At 41.8% G+C, this 22,577-nt stretch overlaps 1 protein-coding gene across 6 annotated transcripts in view; it reads left to right on the top strand.

Annotated features, from left to right (window-relative positions):
* The window catches only part of TSPAN4 (tetraspanin 4), a 416,627-nt gene that overhangs the window by 191,728 nt on the left and 202,322 nt on the right, over positions 1–22,577 (top strand). The gene's annotated exons all lie outside the window — the stretch shown is intronic.

The following is a 22,577-nucleotide window of genomic DNA, read 5'->3' as shown; positions in this document are numbered from 1 at the left end:
CATAATTTCATGAGAGAAAATTTTGTATTTACAGTCAGGACTTTGGGTTGAAAGTGTTACTTTAAAACTACCAAGCTTTTTGTGACCAACTTTAGCTTTGAACGGGGTAAACAAAACCCTGTTGTTTTGGTGGGGTTTTTTTTGTCCCTGAGACATTTAAAATATGTTTTGCTCCAGGCTATCGCTAGTAGGACCTTGAGAAATAGATGTTCCTGCAGATTTTGGCATGCCCTGTGAGTTGAGTAACTGTGTGATCCTCCTTCCAGAGCGAGTTGCTAAATTTCATGCTGCTGGAAGGCCGTGTGTGCAGATTGTCCGTTCCATTAGTGCCCGGGGCAAAGCCGTGCAAATCCACGCATGGTAACCCTGCCACAGCGAGGCCACAGCGCTCAAGTGCATTCTCCTGGTCACTTTCTGGGCCCTGGGGTGCAGGCACACACACTTGTCTGACCCTCTGTGTATCTGCTCTTGCTACCCCTGCGTGCCTGGAGCAGGGGCAGGCACTGGCTTCTGCTCTGCTGGCACTTTCCATGTGACATGGGCACCTGCAGCTGTGATGTGCCCCTGTACTGCTGGGTGGGCTTCTGTTGGCTTAGCATGGAGCTGGGGCTGGGGGGTCCTGCTTTAGCAATCCAACTGCCAAAGCTATTGGCGACTCATTTTCTTCATTTCTGGGTGGTGGTACAGCTTATTTCCCTGAGCATTGCTGGTATTCAGAGCAGAGGATACTGTTTTCTCATGCACTCCCACATTGTGAGGCTGATCTGTAACATAACCAAAGTGAATTTGGCAAATCTCACTTGGAATAACAGCTTTGGAAAGTGAGAAGCATATTGCTCTAAGATCAGGAGTAAAACTCAGTAAGTCAAAGTAGCTCCATGCTGTAAGCTAAGTTAGTGAGGTGTTAGGTTCAGTTATAGGATGATTAGCAAACATAAGGAGTTTAAAAATCTATCTTGTTTTATTTTCCTTGACACGTCTTAGTGTGGAAAGCACTGGGCTTGGGTGCAGGACCTAGATTCTGTTGCAGACTTGCTGATGGAATTCAGTCACCTAATCTTCTTGCTTTTCAGTTCCCAGTTTGTATAATGAGGATTAATTTATAACAGAGGTATCATAGGAATAAAATCCATTTATCACAAATGTAAATGCTAATGCCATCTTTGTCCCTTCAGAGCTGCCCAAATGAATGGCCAGTGCACCACTTTTGGGAGGCCCCTTCCACTTCTGAAAACAGTTTTGTGTTTTTGTTAAAAAAGCTCTTTTGAAGAGAGTGAATATGGGTGTGGATGGTTAAAAGTATGTTCCGAGAGTTGTATAAAGTCTGAGGTCAAGACCAAATGCTTTAGTCCTGGCTACCTGTGTGTGTTCTGTGTGCTGGCCTCACTGTATGCTCCCCTTTTGGGAGGTTCAGCAACAGTTACAAATACATTGCAGGGCCTAGGTTAGCCATCAGCATTGCACAATTATAGATGAATGGGTATTTTAAAGAAGTGACACAGCAAAACTGTTAGTATAATTGTACCAATAGCAGAGCTGCCTAAAATAACAGAACATGAGAAAGTGTTTTCTAACTTCAGCACTTTATTTAATGCTATTTTTGCCAACTGTGGATAAAGCAATGAGAAGTATCTCAAATATTCAGTCAGTGGTCCCAGATATTATGTGCTCTTTGTGTTAGGAATTACAACACTTCCAACTATTTGCCAGAGTTGTTAGATAAGGTGAATAACTGAAGATTTGGATGTTTGCCCAAGCTGTCTGCGTTTAATTATTCTGTGAAACCTCATTAGAGATGAGCTGCACCTGTGATGTTAAGAAGGACCTATTTTGAAGGTAGTTCAGACCTTGATTCATAGCTCAATTTAAAAAATACTCTTTTAGAATTTGAAGGTTTTTTCATCCTCATGTACTTTGTTACAGCTACTGTTCAGTCTTGATCTAATTTTTTGAGGGGACAGGGAAGACTGATAATGCATTTGGTAGCCAAAATGATGTTGACAAACTGGAGACACAGCCTGAAATAAGTGGATAAATGCAATATATTTCACTTCAAAAATATTCAACTGCACAAATACAAATCGGTCTACAAAGAGAAGATCTGGAGTTTATTGTGGTCTACAAGGTGAAATTATGTCCCAAATGCTGTGTTGCTTCAAAAAGCAAAGCCATCTTGCAACATAAAACCAAAATATACCGCTTATGAAACCTGTAAAATGATCTATCTCCTTTACACTAAGTATAGCCTCAGCTGGAATATAGTTCAGAGTTTGGGAGCTACAGTTGGAAGACGGGGATCAACTGGACAGTTTGATCTGAGTGCAGTGGGAACGATCGAGGTCAAAATAAAATCTCAGGCGAAGATTTTGTGAATTGGAGTTCTTTGGTTAAAAAGAGATGGGTAAAGATATTTAACAACATTTTGCAGATGTGTAAATAGCTGCTGGAAAGAGGCAGGGAATAGCTCTTCTCTGTAGCTGTAGGGTAAGAAGTAATGGGCTTCAGTCACAGAAGGTTCAGGTTTGTTAAATGATGAGGTGTTCGTCTGGGGGGACGTAGGCACAAGCTGTTCTGCTGTCACCCCTGTGGTCTTTCCAAGTTTCTCCCAATTCTATGATTCTATAATCCTGCATGATTGCATGCTTTGAGTTGGAAACTAATGTCCTTAATCCTCTGCAGCAGACTCTGAACTCAGTGTCTCGCAGAGAACCTGTTCCTGCAACTGTGGCTGATGCTGTTGCAGATAGGAGTAGCTGGGCAGAGGGAAGGGTTGGGTGCACGTGTAGCCTTTGGCAGTCAGTCAGCATGGGGATATGAGTCTGGAATGCTTGGTTGCCTCAGTTTCTCACAGTACAAAAGCTGTAGGACAACCTCTCAGACTGCCAGGTGGTAAATGTAGAACAGGTAAGGACTGGGTAACCTCAGGAGCTTACTGCTGTTGGATGTGTTGGGTTCCAAAAGCAATTAGACAATATTATGCCAGCATATCTGTCAAAAGCATTTAAACATAAATATACCAGTTCTAGCTTCAGAATTTCTCAAGACACATGTTGCTGGAGGCTGGATACCATGGAGGCTATTTCTAAGTTTGTGCCCTGCTCTTATACTCTTGGCACTTGCAAGTGGTGACTGTCAGAGTTTGAAGGGAGACCTGGGTCCAAAATTTATTGAGGGAGGGTTTTCTCTTTCTCCAGTCTGTAGTGCACAGCCTGTAGTGGCGTCCACATGCCTGATGGTCAGCACATTTAAAATAGCCTTTTGCCTTCAGGGTCTGAGAAGAGCCCTGACTGGGACGACTTCTGTTTCCATCTGAGAATTATTCTGTCAGCACTCCCACTTCAGTCTGAGAAGTGCAGTGGAACAGCTGAGATGGAAGGAGAAGAGGCAGCAAAAATTCATTCCCACTCACTGGGCACTCTCATGTCTTTGCTGGGAATTGCAGGGCATTTGCTTCCTAGATTATTTCCAGCCAGAACTGTGCTGTGAAGTATCAAGTCTTTTTTTGTATGGATGACTTAGGAAGCCCCATCATGAGGGACATTTCTGAGTAGAAAGCTTGGCATGGCTTACGGGAGGAACTGCAAATAGTCATGAGGCATGTGAGCAAGATCCGATAAAAACTACATAAATGCTATGGGTCAATTTTTTTTCACTTGCAAAATTGCCTTGTCTTTAGCAGGATGATACTATGAATGATCCTTAAATAATTTCACAGACTCACAGAATCATTAGGGCTGGAAGGGACCTCTGGAGATCATCCAGTCTAACCCCTCTGCCAAGGCAGTGTCCCCCAGAGCAGCTGACACAGGAACTTTCCAGGTGGGTTTTGAATATCTCCGTAGAGGGAGTCTGCACAGTTGCCCTGGGAATCCTGTTCCAGTGCTCTGCCACACTGAGTGCAAAATGTTCTTCCTTATGTTGAGGTGAAACTTCTCATATCTTAGTTTATGGCCATTGCTCCTTATCCTGTTGCTGGGCAGCACCAAAAAGAGTCTGGCACCATCCACTTGGCACCCGCCTTTGAAATATTCATATGCTTTAATGGGGTCTCCTGTCAATCTTCTTTTCTCTAAACAGGCCCAGCCCCCCTTTCTCACAAGAGAAAAAATTCAGACCCCCAATTTCTGTAGCTATTGTGCTACTATTCTGTTAGGGTTATGTGTAGTGAGGACATGGCTCTGTGGGATTGATATGCCAGGAGGTGGCATGCAAGCAGCAGGCTCTTGGTGCTTTTCTGCCTTTCCTCTGTCAATGCTAAAGCCACTGTGTTGACAGGAATAAACAATGAATTTACCTGTGGGGCGAACAATTCAAAATGTTGACTGAAGAATATTGAGTAATGTAGCAGAAGCTGTCTGATAAAAGAATGCAAGGGCAGAAAAGGCCATAATGAGAGCTAAGCCCCTCTGGTCATGTTCAGCTTGTTACCGAAGTGGGTCTGATGGGTCAATGTGCTGGAGCATACTGCTAGAGAGAATATTCCTGTGTGCAGATTGATAACAAAAAGGAAATCTGGCAGGATAATGTCCACATAAATAATCCTTAGACCAACAAAATATATCTTCTAGACTGTCTTCTAGAGCACAATGCCTTGGTAAGTGAACAAGAAAGACTGGTGTTGAGATTTGGAAAGGTCTTGTGCTACTTCACTCTTTTATTAGGAAACTAAAAATACCTTTACAGGTCTGGGACAAGGCTATAGGAGCTAAGAGTCCTTGGAAGGCTGGCTGCATTGTAGGGCAGTTGTACTTGGCCTGGAGTAATGGTTGAAAATCATTATTTCAAGTAGAAAAATTGTATACTTGCCAAATCCTCAAAACATCGTTAATGCTGAGGTATCATCATGATCCTGTGCTCACTTTTGCTAATGCCGAAGACAAAGCAAAAACATCCCAAGTATCTCTTGCAGACCCATAACCTACAGACCCTGAAAAAAGATTCCTCAAATTAAGACTGAAGAAAGAAAGAAAGGCTTTAACATTTCTTCAGCAGATTTGACTGCAGCTGGGTCCCAAATAATTTTCTACATATTTTGAAATAAAAAGCTGTAACATTTTCAAAAGGGCTGTACTTTTTAGGCATGACAAAAATTATGAAAGCATTGACTCAGCAAATCTGGATATTGTCTAATATACTGCACAGAGCAGAAGGCTCTCATTTAGTAGTTGATTTCTTTCATACTTCAGAAATAAATTTTAAATCTTATTTAATATAAGCATGAATGTCCTCATGAGCCACATAGAAGTCCAGTTCTAGTGTACATCCTGCAGAAGATTTGGAAAGGAAGGCCTTTGAATGTGATCCAGTAGTGTAACTATAGCCAGAACTGATGAAGCCAGAAGAGAAATTTTTATCCTTTGCAGAACTTAGAGCAGCCTGTGAACTAATTTAAATTAATGCCTTTGGAATTAGTAACTGTAATGGATCTCATCACAGACTAATCGACTCAACAAACCTGAGCAACTCAACCTCCTGTACCAGGCCTGGCTCTCCTTGCCCTGTTCCTGCCCTTAGCAATAGATACCCATTTTGGACCATCCATACCAGAATGATGCTGCCTGGAGCAAAACATGCCAGATGATAAAAAAATCACTATTTTGTTTTTGTAGCAGCTTTGCACTTGTTTTGTGTATTTTTACCTGACCTTTTATGGTGTTCTCATGGGCCCACCTTAAAAAAAAAATCACCCTGATGGTTAACAGTAGTAGTAATAATAATAATAATAGCATTTTTGTGCAGCCCATTTAGGTCCCTTTGCAGTGCTTGTGGAAGTGACCAATATGCTCTCAGGGTTTGCATTATAAATTGAGTGTTAGATCCCCCTTATAATGAATATTCTAGGGTCTATTCTACTGTAGTTATTTCTGAAGTCCAAAATGGAATGGGAGATTTTTCTGTTGGATTTCATACTTGCTGCACATTAATTTCTTCTGAATTCTCATCTGCTTTGCTGAAATGGAATTTCCTGAATTTGCCTTCCTGATATTGAACTAATAACATGGATGTGTATATGTTTCCATTAGAAAAGGCTGGTAGCCACAGAGCAGAACTCAGTTGTAAGGATATTCAGGTTCTTACTACGAACTACATCAGGTTATGTTTGTTTTGCTATTAGTTTTTTTTTTCCCCCTGGAGCTGTATTTAATTATGTTTTAAATACACAAAATTTCCACTCAAAATGAAGCACAGCTTCTCTCAGTGAAACATAAAGAAATTTCTCCTTATGTTTTTGTTTTACTGCTAGGATTTCTGCAAAGTTTGTTTGAAGTTGTTTGTCCCCCAAAGCTATTACATTGATGCCTTTGCCAAAGCTAAAATCATTGATCAGATGAGAGGAAAAATACATATTGGTACAGTGACGTATGTGCAGTGATATCATCTGCTTCATGGAGAAACGCCTTTTAGTTCATGCTGTACATCTGTATCCTTAGCAGCAGATGCCACTGCCAGACAATTCTTCAAAGTTAATGTGATTGCTGGGAAATGCTAAAGCCTTTCTTTTTTATTGCTGTGGGAGGTGATGTCAAGAGCTGTGTTCTCTGTGGGAGGGAGAAGAGGCTATGCTGACAAACAAGCTGGAAAGGTGGACTTCTCAAGTCTACTTTGTGGTGTATTTAGTGTAAGAAAACAGGAGTGTCCTGTGATGGGGAGTGAATGTGGGACACCTTGTCTCAGCAGGAGATGGGAGCACAAGTTCAGCATGAACGGGGCCATCTGGCAGGTGATGCAGAATACACCTACAGGAAGGACAGGGCTGAGAAGTGAATAGGGATTTTTTCCAGTTGAAATGCTGCCAACTTAGTCATGCCATGAGCAGAGGCTGGACATTTGCATCCTTCCCTTGGCAGGCAGCTTTATAAGCAGTGCACGCTGCTTCACAGATTGTGCTGGGCAGCTGTACCAACCCAACCCACCCCACCCCGCCAAGTTTTTGGCTTTCTTACCTGTAGCTGCTGGTGCCTACTAACTGGTAAGCAGCAAGATGTGCTTAGATTTGGCCTGTCTGAACTTCTGCCCCACTCTGACAAACCTAGTCTGGAGACCAGTGGGAATTGTGAGTTGGTGTATGTGTACCTGAGTAGGAGGGAGCCAGGTTGGGGAGGAGGGAGCCTGGAGCTGTAGTAAGCAAACTCCAGGAGCACATGTGCTGGTGCTAAAATGACAGATGACTCAGAAAGGATGCTCTGTGAAACAAGAGGGTGGAAACATTGGCACAGAGCTAATCTACAGGAGAAGCAAATGGTACAACACACACAATAATAGAGTTGATGACAACAAATTGCTAGGAATAGATATGATCAGCAGGCATGGAAATGAGGAACGACCAAGCATGTATGAATGTAGGCATGCAATACACAGTCAGTCCCTTTCATCAGAAGTGTACAATGCTCAAAACCAGGAGAGATCCTAATGCTAAGGAGGACACAAGTTTAGGAGCTGGGAGGCTGTATCCTTCCCTCTCTCCATGCAGCCGCATCCCCTAAGTATCTGTGTGATGTAAAGGACAGCTGAGGTGCCTTTTCCTTACATCCACTCTTTTATGTACAGAAAACAACAGCGGTGAAACATCTGAGAAGCTGAGCATGAGCTAACACAGGTGGTGGCAGAATAGCAATGCTTGGTAGCTCAGAGAATGCCAAGCAGAGAACAACTCAAACTGAATAGTAGGGCAAAAGTGACCACGGAATGGTCTCTTTGGAGATCTCTTTGGAGATCTCAAAAGCACTCATGAGACAAAAAGCTCAGGTGTGTTTACAGTGATACAAGTAAGCCCCCAGGACTTGCAGTATGATGGGATTCATAAACCACACGATTAATAGATTGGGCTTTACGGAAAATATGTGAGCAGTATCACCTTGCAATTCTGCCACACACTCTGTGCAAGGCCACAGCTGACTCAGGAAACAAATTAGTCTCAGGGCATCAGATTTAAATCCTATAACCCATTTTAGTTGCTGTTCATAACCAAACTTTTTCTGAATTCTATGGTAATGCCACTGCAATGTTCTTTCCTGTGTCCTTTGTATAACCTTTCCTGGTCCTATTTGAAATTGGGAAGTGTATGTAATAGCTATGGAAATTGTTCAGTTTATTGATTTTTCTTTTCATACCCTAAAGTGAAAGGATACCAAGACAGTAACTTGGATTTATGAAACAAAGATTTGAATTCTAATTTGTTCAATGTTTTAGAAAAGTTGTATTCTCCTTTTTGTGGCCAGTTCCTGGCTGTGTTTGAAGCACAGAATCCCCAATAAAATAAACCTTGACTTCCTCATTGCTTTGTGATTTTAAGTAGATTTGAGGTGCTTAATAGTATTTGCTATTTTGTCAGGTGTAAGTTTTGTTTTCTGAAATGGCCTATAGCTGGGATTTTGGCCCCAGGGGTCCAAAATCAAACTTTTGTTTTACATAAAGAACATGAGTGAGAGAAGACCTTTCCTTTTTTTGAGAAGGATCAAGAAGTGATGCATCACCATTTGCTGAAAGTGGAACATTATTTATGAAGGCTGCTTAGGGCTTCAAGCGTTGGTCTTGTGTTGAGTAGCATTTGTTTGCGCATGTATATACCATTTCTCCCCCAAGTTCTATTAATGACTGGATTGAACTTAAAAAAGATCAATGTCTTAATACCTTTTCACAAGTATCAAATGTTAGGGGTGTCTCATTAAGGCAAGTAACAGCATTCTTAATGGTAAATTCATCCACAAGGTAGGACAGGTTTTATCCATCCACTGGTAGAATCTGACCTTTAAAGAAGTTAATCTTTTCAAGTGTTATGTATGCCACAAATTATTGATGAGATTCTCATTGAATTTCAGTTTTTTTCCTACATTAGATTGCATGTGAATACTGACAGAGTTTGCAGAGCTTTCTTTTCCTTCTAAATGGATTCTTATGGCCAAATAATGTAGCACAAACAATTTGGAATGCAGGAAGCAAAGTAGGGGTAGGAGATGTAAATTCAGTTCCCTGGCATGATTGAAATAAACAACTGAAGCACCAGAAGCCCCGTAATCTCGCTCACATGAGCATATGTTTGGCAGGATTCAGCGTGGTGGGTTTGCAGTCTCTGCTTATCACAGAACCAGGACTGTATGCATCACTGCCACATGCTTCTCTTCTCCTTCATCCCAGGGGAACTAATCTTGTCAGGAAAAGAAAGTGGGAGGAGGAAATGTATCATTCCAACACAGGCTGGATACAATTCTTTTGCTCCCTGTTAGCGGAGGCTGGGAGATGCCTTATATCTTACAGACAGCCTATTGCAGATTGGAATTTCAGTGTCTGGTCTGACTTTTAGTGGAGTTTTTTTTTTATGTGCATGAATTATAAAGCTATTTTCCTCAACAGACTCGGAGACTAAAAAGTTTGGTACTGCAGCGTCTCTTGTCTGCGTGGCCTATAGAAGTGGCTCATTAACTGTATTACTGTAATTTCTATTTTATCATAAGAACAAGACAGACATTTTGGCACCAGTCGTCCTATAAAATTTACTTTAAATTTATTTTAAGATGCCTAAAAGTACTATTAGTTTTGGAAGCATTTCTCTTTTTCTGCAAGGGAAGAAAATCTTCTTTTTATTAAAGTTCCAATCCTGGTGGTATATGATGAATATTAATATAAATAGGTTGTCAGTTGTCATATAAAATAGTCTATCCTGTTAGCCTCCTTAGAATGAATGTTCAGTCCTTACTATCTGAGCTGTAAAAAACCAGGAGTTCCCATGAAGTGTCACAGTAATTTTGATGCAGAAGTTTTCCACATGGGATAACCTGCAGAGAGTCCGACGTGTGAGCAACTCTGAGATTGCTGAGGTGCTCTAAATACAGGATGGACAAACAGAGAATGAGTTTTAATTTATGAAGGAAACTTCATAAATTGCAGTTAGAGGTTGAGTCACACAGAAATTGTGGGTAGAAAATCAGCATGACAAAATACAGTTATGTATTTATTCCCCCTTCTGGAAGGGGAAAGTAGTATTTATTTTAAAAAAAAGTCTTCCAATAAGCTGATTTTACCTGCTGATGCTAACTTTGTTATAGATTTTGTTCATCTGCATTCTTGTACAGACATACCCATGTCCCCAAAGCTCTAGAAGAGGGGATTTGGCAAGGATCAGTTGTATGTGATGCAGAGGACTAAGGATGCCAGATGTTCAGTTTCTGGGGTTCTTCCTGATGTAACAAGCATGTCTTTGGAGAGATCTTTTGTGCCTTTGGGATTCAGCAGCAGTTGCAGAGCTGTGGTTTCCTGCAAATCCTTGCTTATGTCATCGTCCGTAAATCCTAGGCCAGTTTATCACCCATTTCTTGTTTTCCTCATGGGCTAAGGAAGATAGGAACAGTGAATGTGACACTGTCACAGCCTTGGTGTGGTCTCATTAGCAATACAGGCCCTTTTTAACACTGTCCTCCTGCTTCTTCTGGTGCTTGCAGCTGCATATTTCAGTTCAGACTGCATTTATGCCAGTATTCATATTTCTGTAACAAATATTTTCAGGTGTAATTCTTAAGGGCATCCATTGTTGTTGAAACTTTTTTTGCATTAAAGTTAGGAGTAAAGTTTTTGTGGATGTGAAAGAGAGACAGTGATTTCTGTCAGTGCTCAGTACTTTGAAAAATAAAATCCTTAGAAATGCAGTTGTATAATACCACCTCTCCCTAAGTGAGGTAGCCATCCCCAGTGTCAAGTTTGGACTAGATAGACTATTATTATGACCCTGCTGTATTTCTAAAAATGCATCTTGCATGAACACAGAGAAGCATTTTCCTGAAATTAAAAATATCTTGTGTGACAGTTTCCATGTGGGACCTGCTTTAAAGTTTTTATTGCGTGGGAACAACTTTCTTCAGGCTTAGCTGAAAGATTTGGACCTTCAGAAAAGTGAACTTTTCTTTGTGGTTACTGTGCTGTCAGGGCCCAGCACCAAACTGTTTATTCATCCACAGTGCTGTGCATGGTTGCTGCCTCTTGTAGGTGTTGTACCCCTTGGCTAACCCCTGGAGGTGACCTCAGTTTTCTGAGGATCCACAGAACAGGTGGAGGAGAGAGAGTGCTCCTCAGGACAGCTATGACAACAAGAGCTACTCGAGAAGAAGTTTTTTCCAAGAAATTATCTAGTGATTGTTTCATGCCTATGGAGAAGAGGCACTGACCTTGGGGTTCTGGGAGATTTTCCTAACCACTCCTCTCTTCCCGCAATTTAGCGTCTCTTGTGATGAATTAGCATTATGAATAGTAAGTTTATCTGCACAGTATAGTTAGCAGTCTTCAGGGGAGAGTACCTGGTGTTTTTATTGCATTACTATTCCAGCTTTGGCTCAGCATATGTGAGTTTCATGCACTGGTGGCTTTTGTCACAAGAGTGCCTGGTTGTGGAAGCTGTCAAATGGGTCTACCTGCAGTGATTTGAATGCTTGATTAAAACTTGTTTCGATTCCCCCATCTGAACTATCAGCAAAGAGTCCAAAACACTCCAGTGGAATGAGACAAATGGAAATGAGAAGGGAGAAGTGGAGAATGAGGATAGGGCCAGAAAGCAGCTGCTAAAACATTCTGCAACCACTTACAAGTACAATTTAAAAAGTAATATAATTTCCAAGCTAAAAACTCTCAACTTTAGCTATGTTCTGTGGGTGTGTATAAAGAATAGTGCCTTTTAATAATTGACAGTGGGGTTTGCCAGAGAAGAGGATATAGGAAGCAAGTTGGTTTTGAATGCAAACTGAGGGTTGATGAGGTCTCTGTAGCAAAACTACCATGGACAGGATTAAAGGAATATTAAGGGAGATACCAGCTTTGAGCTGGGGTGCTGCGCTAGACTACCTGATTTGGGGGACAGGAGTATGATTCCCTTTTCCCCACAAGCTGAAGAAAATGCCAAAGCTTGTGGAAAAACAAGGGGGAAAGGAACCAGAAATGTTAGGAGTGTTAGGGGAAGACTTTCTGCTCTTTTGCACAATATCCTTCAATATATAACCCAATCTGGAGAGAAAATTATTTGGTACTCAAGTGTCAACTCTCTGGGAAGCAGCAAGTTTCCTAGGTAGTGAAGAATAATTTGGGCCTTAGCCTGTGGAAGCATGGGTGTGAGGACTCTGGCGAGTTCTAGTGTGTCATTCTACCATCAGAGCCCACAGAGCAGGTATCAACGAGCTCTTGCGTGAAAGAGTTTTCACAAGAGTTTACATAACAGTTTGTTATGTACTTGCAAATGTCTGGCTTTTTCATCCTCCTGCACCTCTCCAGATGTTTTCCTCAGTGCAGCACCAAAGGAAACACCATTAGAGTATCACCCAGCAGTTTTTGAATAAACCACTTTGGAGTGGTGAACAGCACTGAAATCTTATGACATAGCTAGTAGTGAGCTTGGAGCATAATGGCCAAGCCATTGTGCTGTCAGCTCCTGAGGAGTCCTGGGAGCAATCCTGGTCCTTGTACTTCATCAGGTCTGCTATGGAATCTGACCAACCTTGCTCTGCCCTCTTTGTATGAACTGGAAGATCCCAGTCAGAGTACCAAGGAGCTCTGGTTTCCTTGGGAGCCTCCTGCTGCCTTGTTTACAGCACAGGATGGTGCTTGGAGCAGCAGGGGAGGGAGAGCATGGGATCAGGCCAGCCGGTGCCTTGTTGCCAGCACTCGGGGGTGCATGACTGAGAGTTGATGGCAGAGACAAGCCAAAAAGCTATTTTCTTAGCTCCTGCTGTGCCCCTCCTGCATCCTACTCCGTGTCCATCAAGTGGTGAAGGTAGCAGATGGGCTGGCCCAAGGTGACACACGCTTACCTGCCGGGAAGAGAGAGCAGCTCCTGTAGCACGTCCCTGGTGTAAGTGCTGCTGCTGGCAGGCAGGCAGCCCTGTTGCTTGGCAGCAGGCCTCAGAGAGAAGATTACTTTGTCCTTGTTCTTAGTCAGTTTGCCAGGTTCCCTTCTGATTGCCAGGCTGGTAATGCACGGGGGAGATAACCCTGGTTCAGTGAGCAGCAATTCAGTCTGTCATCAAACAGAAAATACTTGGCCAGAATCAACAGAGCCATGTGCTAAGCTAATTTGGTATCAGCCTTGTGGGTGTGGTTCTTTGGTACGAGTATTTTTGTGTTTGTCTTTCTGCAGAAAGGACTGAAATCTCCCATCAGAATCTCCCTCTGTCCCTCATGGGCCTGTTCACAAATTGCAGTCCCTCTTTGTTCTCTTTACCTGCCAACTAAGCTGCTGCCTCTTGTCTCTCTCCAGCAGCAGCAGGTTTGTTCCCTTTTCCCCAGCACTTCCATCACCAGTTCTGCAGACCAGGAGAACTTGTTTCTGCTCTCACTCTCTGTGGCTTACTGAATTTCCTGGATACTTCAGGTAGTCCTGCCAGTCTGGTCCTGTCCCTCCCAATCCCTGACCTCCCCCAGCAGAAGGAAACATGTCTCTCTGTTTTTTGGCCATCCTAAGAGAGCTTCCAAAGTTTTCTCCAGAGTTTCAATTTAATAAACTAGTTAGCTGGTTTGAAGTTATGAAGAAGTCACTCTGCCCTTGCCCTCTTCAGTAGGTATAAAGCAGCAGATGAAGAGAGAAGGCTGGATGTGGAGGAATGTGAAGGGTTCTGATGGCTGCATGGGGTGTGATGGACAGCAGCAGGGTTCAACAAGGAGAGGGGTTTATAGCACCACAGCTGCTGCCTGCATCTTCCTGACGCTCAGGCCTGGGTGAAAATCTCTCTGTGCACTCCAAAGTCTGTCTGTTGCTGAACTTTGGGAGGGCATCATGTTCAGGGACACTTTATTTATGTGCACATACCAGGCATATAGAGGGCATGAAATTGCTAATTGATCAAAGCAGATCTTGCTCCTGTACTTCTTCATGCTTTGGCCGCCTAATAGTGGGGAGTTTTTTTACTGCTGTTGTGTTTTCCTATACCAGTTTGTGGCTGAGCTATGATTTCCTTGTCACTTTGGGAGAATTCTCAGATGCACAAGGGCCAGCATTTTCACTCAGAAATGCCACGCAGGAGACACTAACCCAAGAAGAGAACAAGGGTGATGGGCAGTCACAATTCTCCTTGTTAAAATCTGCTCTGGCAATAATTTTCTAATTTGGCACAAAACCAAATGTGCAAAACCAGCCAGATTTCTTGTATAAGGCACTGGGTCCATTTGGCATGTTTAATATACAACAATAATGGTGACTGCTCAGAGCTGTGCTGGCTGGCCTATGCAATGTGCTATTCTGTTTCACTGCAGCAGGCACTGAGGTAGTTTTAATGCTGTCCATTTGGTCAGTGTCTGCCTAAAATATCCCAGACCACTGGGGTTCTAGCATTGAAAAGTCAGGCATTTTCACCTTTGTGAAAGACAGTTTGCTTTCTCCTTTAGTTGCTTGCTGCTGTCTGCTCTCCCATACAGCCACTGCTGTCTGTGTTCAGCTCATCCAGGCTGACATTGTCCAATTGTTTTGACAATGACCTTAATCTATTTGTGCAGTTCAAAGCAAAGGCTGTGTGGCCAGAGATGGAAATGCATGAGCTTAGGCAGCTTGTAATGAAATAGAGTCTTCAGCTGCTTTGAAGCCACTGCAAATCAGTTGTTGGATTTGAGGTGTCTTCAAGGATGTGAGATGAATTTAGTGGCTTCTAGCTGGTTGAAGTGAATCAGGTGTTCAGCTCATGAAATGCTCCAATATAATCAGGCTTTGTGTATGGCAGCTTTAGCAGGTATGCCAGTGGCTATATCAAACTGGTTGAAGCTTACTCTACTGACAGGGATTTTTATAAACTAAGTTGTAGGCAATTTAACAGACAGATCATTGAGTAGGAGCTTCCTTCTGTGGTTGCCTGTACTTGCACATGTTGTAGACACAGAGGAATGCAGGACTTTGAGTAAATGGCGCTGCAGTGCTGAGTTAGGTGGCAGGATCAATAATTTCCTGCTAGCTGGGATCTCTTGGCACTGCTGGCGTGAGGGAACTGCCTCAGTACATTGTTAAATCAAAGTCAGGGCTATCAATATATTGCCTTTCAAGAGCAATAGATTCAAAGCAGCTGCACAGAGGAGCAAAATACAAAGTTGCCCAAGAGAAACCAAACTGTTTCTGAAGAATTTGAAAACACTTGATTTGCCTTTGCCAAGGAATGGGAGCATATTGTCTGGGGTCAGCACCTTCCCAGTAAAATTTGTTCCCCCTGGGAACACTGGCTTGGGGGAAATGGCTGCAAATCCTCTCTTGATGCCACACAGAGAAATGTGTGTTGTGAGGAAAATGCTAGAGCAAAGCACACTGCCTATGTTATATCGATTTTTAGATCAACAGTGGCTCTAACATGTAGCCAGATGCATTATACTTTGGAACATGCTTTTGTGCAGATCCCAGGTCTTTCTTTGGCTTTTTAATGGAAGTAGCTGTGCACCAAATATTGGCGCCAGAAAGCTCTTGTCATAGGCAGCAGATGCACAGCTTTGCATCCTTGCCTGGCAGATCTGATTCTTTACTTAATGGCAGAAGTTAGAAATAGCACCGTATTAATTTCCTTTTGTCTTTTTGGGCATGAATTCTTTGTGACTCTGTAAACTAATATGTAGCTCAGCATCTATTTCCAGAAGTCATACATTTCCCTTGATTTACATTCCTTAATCAGTGAGGATGCAGTAGATGCATAGGCTGTGAACAAGGAGATCTTTATTGCAATCACTGCAAGTTCAGCTTTCAGTGCAATTATAAGATGAATTTATAGGTGTGTTAAAATGCCTCTGACTTGTTACACTGATAGTCTTTGCTTAGGCTGTTTTCTGTTATTCTTTGCTTGTGAAAGCATTTCCTGCTAGCCACAAGAAACATAGATATGTAAATTCCTCTCCTTCTCCTTCCATTGCTGGGAGTCCAAGCCAAATGAAGAGGGATATTTAAGTTCTGTTTACAGATTAATGTGCATTGAGCATTGTGTGGTGGAAGCTGTTCCTGTGTTACACAAACCCCACTAAAAATAAGGAGTTGTTGATCTGCTGTGGAGCTTTTCAGTATCAGTGCAGAGGACAGAGCCCAGTCATATGGGAGGTATCAGTATGCATTGGATGAAATATAAATGCAGCTTTAGCAAGCTGAAAAGGTAAGCTGATGCTGAACTGTCTTCAGTCTGGGTCCTTTGTGGGTCGAGACTACTAACAAAAATATGAACAATAAAATGTGTGTTGATCTAATGAGTAAGAAATGCTGCTGGGATACAGGGACTCATTCCATTCATATCTTTCTCACTGCTCTGCTGAGTAATCTTTCCTGATTTGTGCCCAGTGCCTTTATCTGTCAGATGGCAATAACAATAAAAAACCTCTGTTTTAAAGCTTGCTGGGCCATACCAATGAAGGGCATACAGAGGATCTGGACACACACTTTTGGGTTTGTTTTTTTTTTCTTTACCACAGGCCAGGAGTGAGGGAGGGGAAGGCATAGTTTCTACCTGGAAGATGAGCATCAAGGACTTTAAATGCCTTCTAAAGCATTTTAGAGCTGCCCTGTCCATGACACTTTTTTGAGGACTTGAGGTTGAAAAGTATGCCACTTTGTATTGTGCTACTGTGATATTTCTCCAGAAGATTTCTGTGCTTTGTAAGCATCTGTCATTGTGATTTGGTCAATTGTATCTGATGGCCATTCCTTGTGTTTTGAATCACTTGATTCTCATCAAGTGGAAGAGGTGAATATGTGACGAAATGTTCTCTTTCTTCCATTTCTTATGGTGACTGTGTCTCATCCTTTACAGATGCTTTGGGAGTGAAAATGACTGAAAAACCCTGTGATACTTGTATTTTCTTTTACTCTGTGACTCTCTCTAATCTATGGTAGTATTACTTCTCTCCTATTTTTAAGTTATAATTTTGCAGAGCTATCAGTGCACAATACTTCTTACTTTGTCAGTTTTGTGCTTTATATACCTGTCAGGTCAACTAAAGTACATCCATTTTTTTATCTGACCAATATCCTTTGGGCCTTATCCTGCATTCAGTGTGTTTGGCTTTTCTACCATATATCTAATTTTTTAGCTTAACCATATATATAGCCTGTGCCTCTATGGCTGTACTCTCGATGTCCCTTCTGTGACAAGCCACTTATAATTTGTAACCAAGTTTCCAATAATTTTATAAAAAGTCTCTATATGCCTTTTCACTGCTGGTTAGGTCTGCCAAAGTATCCCTTGCTGTCAGGTGACTTGCGCTCAGTAAAAATACATTCCTCATTTAGTGTTTGGAATGCAATCTGGGACACAGTAGGCTCATCTTCCATCTCCCAGGCAGCCTTTTCACACTCTTCTTCCAAAATGCTGTGATTCTGGTCGTGTTTTAACTCCTCAATGTGCAGTCTGTTTGAGAACAATGTTGTTCTCTGTGTGCAGCTTGTTTGAGTTCTCTTACTGTGTTATACAGCCCCAACTTCCCTGTAGATCATGGAATTGGAGAAAAAGTAATGTTGGGGTCATTTGGTCTCATCCCTTGTACTAAGGAGCAGATTTGAGGTTATATTGAGTTGATCACTCAGAGCCTTTCTAATCTTAAATTTTGTCTTCATCTCCAGAGGTGGAGATTCCCCATCTCTCAGAGACCCCATTCCAATGTTGAACTACCTCCCAGTGATTGCTCCTTTCCCCCTCTCCCTGATACCTAATGAGAAATTTAATTATTACAAGTTACTGCGGTTGCCTCTCCCCGTTACTGTGCAACTCCGGAGAGACTCTTTATGCAGTTGAAGCCAGAAATACCATCCCTTAACCCTCTGTTCAGACTGCTCAAGCCCAATTCTCAGCCTTTCATTTGTCACATGTTTTAGTTTCTTAATCATCCTGGTGCCCCTCTGTTCAGACTGCTCAAGCCCAATTCTCAGCCTTTCATTTGTCACATGTTTTAGTTTCTTAATCATCCTGGTGCCCCTCTGTTCAGACTGCTCAAGCCCAATTCTCAGCCTTTCATTTGTCACATGTTTTAGTTTCTTAATCATCCTGGTGCCCCTCTGTTAGTCGCACTCCAGGAGCCCTGAGGTGATGCCACAATCTGCAGGCACGGTCTCAGAAGTGCTGAGTGGAGCATGTTAATCTCTTGCATTGATCTTCTGGCTTCCTTTCTCTTCATACAGCCCAGTACACAGCTGATCTGCACTCTTCCAGGCAACTGCTGAGTTATTTTTAATGTGGTAGCCACCAGGACCCCAGGTCCTTCTCCACAAAGCCATGGAAAAGAATTTACTGTGGTAAATGATACAGAATTAAATAAGATATGTTATATGTTCATTGTCTTAAACTGTATTTTGTATCCTTTGTTTCCAAGGGATCAGTGTTAATTTTCTGTGTAATTTTTTTTCAGTACTTTTTTATACCTTCATTTTTAACCCAAGGCTTAGTAAATACTTTTAATATCCAGCACAGTTGTTATTCTCTTATGAAATATTTTAGAGCCATTATTTCCCAGGCAATAGTAATTGTTCTATAGAGCACAGTTTCGGGACATACCTAATAAATGCTTCTCAATGTTTGGAGTCCAGTGTGACACAACTTAGCAGGGGCCTGTTCAGATTATGTAAAAATGTCCTGAAGACACAACATTGGGTTTTACTCAGGTTTTATTACAGTGGTTTTCCCCCCATTTTGTTACTGCTGCAGAAAAAAAATGGAACTAAATGAATCAGCTGTATTTTGATATATCTTATGCTTATTTTCTGTGTTTATTTCCTTAATTCTAATGTGCTTATTTCTGTACAAGTCCCTTGAAATCTGTTAGCAAGAAGGAAAGAACACAGCTGGAGTTTTGGGGCTCCCACAGTAAATTTACAGACTTTGGGGAGTGAGATTCTCTTTCTAGCAAATTGAATCTGTTTGATTTGAAATTCCATGAAGAGCATCAGCAAGAGAATACCATGGAGCTGCTTTAGAAGCCTCTCCCTGTGTAGTAGAGATGCAAAGCTTGGAAATCTCCAGGTATCCCCATGCTGGCAGGAAGGCAGCAATCCAGCATCTTTGAGTAGAAAATGCTGTTTTCCAGATTTCCTTAGAGGATGTTATTCTTCTTTACCACTGGTGTATTTCCTGGAGTCTATTTTGTTAGTGTCAAAATGAAGGTAAGCTGCTATTCGTATTTGAAGTGACAGCCCTTCCTTTCCTACCATCCCTTGCATCCTGGCATTTCCCATGTCAAAACTCAAATATCTTTCTAGTATTGTGCTAATGATCATGGGCTCCACTTGACCAGATGTGAAGATTGAGTTGATTTCCCCTCAGGAAGCAAGGCACCTTACCAGTTACTAGATCAAACAGAATTCTTACCCTACCCCATCCAAAAAGCAATTAAGTGTAAATATGGCAAAGGATGACAAAATTAAAATCTGTCATGCATAAAGGTGCTAAGCTAGTGCAAAGTCAAAAAGGCAGCCCTGTTGCTGTCTCTATTGCCAGGCCCATGTTGTCAGCAGCTATTTCTTTGAGTTCCACCATGGAAATGCAGAATTATCTCCTTCAGGAAGTCAGTGATCCCTCCAGGATATGTATTCCCAATCTGTATTGTTAATTGTTGGTCTGTTCCGATACATGGCTTAGTTGTTAAGGTGGAAGCGAAACATAACTTTGAAACATCATCAGACACAATCTGTGTGACAACCTGTCACTTAAAGGTAACAGTAAAGGAATAGCAATTCACAGCAGAAATATCAAGGAGCTGTAACGTGGCTTTTGTCTGTACCAGTTCCTAGTAACTTTTCCAAATTCTTAGTGGATGGCTAAGGGGCGTATTGGAAATAAGGTGGTCATTCCATCATGCTTGGAAATCCACTGATTTGGGGGAAAATGGGTAAAATAACTCAAAAGCCAGCTGTCACAGTTGATGCTGTTACAGCTGCAGCCCTGTGCTGTGCCCAGGGCTGGGTGGATGTGGGCAGGGTCTGGGTGATGCCTGCATGCTCCCTGTGACAGCAGCGCTGGGTTTTGTGAGCCAGCACACCCAGGGATGGGCACTTGGCTGCTGGATGCCGTGACAGGAGGACGGCTGGGTTCTGCAGCCTGTTAAGGAGATCCTCAAAGGAAAACCCTTTAGAAAGAGCTTTGCAGTTTAGGAACGGGGTGGGATTGTTAGTAATACTGACAGGTGCCAGCAGAGGGCATTTGGAAACTTGGCTTTTTTCTCATTTATCTTCCGACAGATTAGGGCCCCTGTGCAATTTCTGTGTGAGGCTGATGGTGCCTTCTCTGTTGGTACAGACCTATGGTGAAGGCAAAACTTCGGGCGTTACTGTTTGTTTTGGTTTGGGTTTAGTTAACATACAGAATATCAGCAATAAAATATGTATTTCAGAATAATTTCTAAGTCAGAAGAAAGTATTGAACCAGAAAGCCAGGAAGCTCCCACTTTTATCAGAAGGGGGTATTTGGAGGTGAGGTAGATAAAAGGCCAAGAGAAAGGAAGTGAAGAAACAGCATATTATCTATTCTCCCCCTCGTTTGTTATTTGTGAATTAGCAATCTAAACTGGAAGCTCATTGCTTGATATGAATTATCACATTTAGATAGTAATTACAGCTCTTCTGCCCTAAATCACTATCACAAGGCAATGATTTTAGACCAATACTCTGTCTTGAGTACCAAGAAAATTGCATGTATAGGCATAATAAAAAAAAAGACCAAATAGTGACTCTTTGTGTTCATGACCAAAAATCCAGTTGCATTTCTATTGATTAGGGCTTTTGTTGCTTGCAATGGGTGGGGTATGTGACATGGTGCAGTACACAAAAGGTCTCTGTCCAGCAACAGGTTTGGAAAGAGCTGTTGTTAAAGCCCAGATCAATGAGTAAAAGTACAAAGACATTTAAGCATAAGATCATTTAATAAAAATACTTTTCTGTTCTCGCACTTTGATCAAGTAATTCCCATCCATCAGCTTTGATTCAGGCTCTGGCAGCCTCTTTCTTGAAGAGACTTTTATGGGACTTTTTAAAAAGACTGTCTTATGTGGGGTGTGCTGGTGAAACCAACTGAAGTGCATTTCTCACCCTAGCAATAAGATAAAAGGCTCTAGGACTGTGAGGCTATGAAGGCTTTCAGCTTTTTTACCTCTTTGGAAAAAATTAATAAAAACTGGGAAGAAGTATATTTTAAGCTGTGTAAAGATACATTAAGTGGACTTGTGTGTGGTTCCTTTATTTGCTGCTGTGCAGACTGAAATTTTACTGATGTGAATTTTAATATAAGGGATGGCTTTACTCTATATACTAAGCAACTACATTTGGAAATAATTTCCTCTAAATATAATTTGTTTAAAGGTAAGATTTATGCTGCAAATAGGATTTACGAAGCATGTCTTGAAGAAGTGGTTTGAACAAGATCTTTCTGTGAGCCAAAAAGATGCTTTTTTATAATATAAGTGTCAGTAGCAAAGAAAGAGTAAAAGGAGCAGCTGGAGGGTACATTTATTGATACTTATTTAATATATACTTTACTTGCTATAACATCCACTGCCAAAATCCACCTGACATGTCCTTGTATTTTGTTGTATCCCTGTGGCAGAGCTGTCCGTTGGCCTTTGAAAAATGCTAGCTTGTTAGTGAATGTTTGTACTGCAGTACCTGCCTACACTGCATTGTCCTTCCACATGCACTTGTTATAAAATAATTATTTGACTTCATCTGAAAAAGCATGCCAAGCCCTTAAACTTGATTATTAACGTTTGGGTGGTTGGCTTCAAAGGTGTTTGTTTGCACCTTTTCGACATACATATCTATCAGCTATAAAGAGTGAACGCTTCCTTTGTGGACATTTGTCATTGTGGCTGAACAACAACTTGTTCCCTTCTTGCAAACATACTTGAATATGTTGAGAGAGGGGCTGTTGAGAGAGGAAGGGCAGAGCAGGGCTTGGGGTAGACTCTCTGCAGTTTGCTCAGACCTTGGACAAGTGGCTCCAGTGCTGTGGTTTTGCATCAGCATGATAGGGATAAAGTAGCTGCCACTCTGGAAAAGCTGTATATCTTGGAAATATGAAGCTGTTCTGTACTGCTTGCCCAAATCCAACAAAATTCTTGGCTTTGACTGTGTGGCTAGCAGCTTCTTTTGCTATGTGATTTTTTTTTTAAGCGCAGCTAAAATACTGTATGTGATGACAGCATGTCTCACTCCTTTTCACTATCACCACCTGTCCATACTGTGTTTTCCCATTTCTGTGGTGTTTTCTCTCACTTCTACTGAGTGCTATCTGTTAGTGAACTACTTCAGGACAATGCCAAGATAATAGAAATGTGGGAGACCTCCATTTTCAGACCTGTCTCACAGGAATCAAATCAACACATGGGTTGTAATACTTGTTCTGGTTGAAGTGCGTTTTCATCCAGATGGGGTAATGATGGAGCTCAGAGTAAGTAACACTGGAGTGACTAACTGTATGTAATTGCTCTTCTAGTAAAAGCAGAAAACACTTTAGTGAGGACTAGTAGTTGTTATAGTGGTAATTAACAGTAAAGTTAGAAAAGCTCTTTCTTGGTACCCATTAACACCATTAGAAAGCATCTTAGCATACATTATGTGTTAACGAGTTCGTGTTCGTGTCCCTGTGCTCATAACCATATGCCAGGTGTGTGCT

Source organism: Camarhynchus parvulus, chromosome 5, assembly GCF_901933205.1.
Source record: "Camarhynchus parvulus chromosome 5, STF_HiC, whole genome shotgun sequence".
Classification (NCBI taxonomy): domain Eukaryota; kingdom Metazoa; phylum Chordata; class Aves; order Passeriformes; family Thraupidae; genus Camarhynchus; species Camarhynchus parvulus.
Note: the sequence above shows the minus strand (reverse complement) of the source record. Positions and strands in the feature narration are given on the sequence as shown.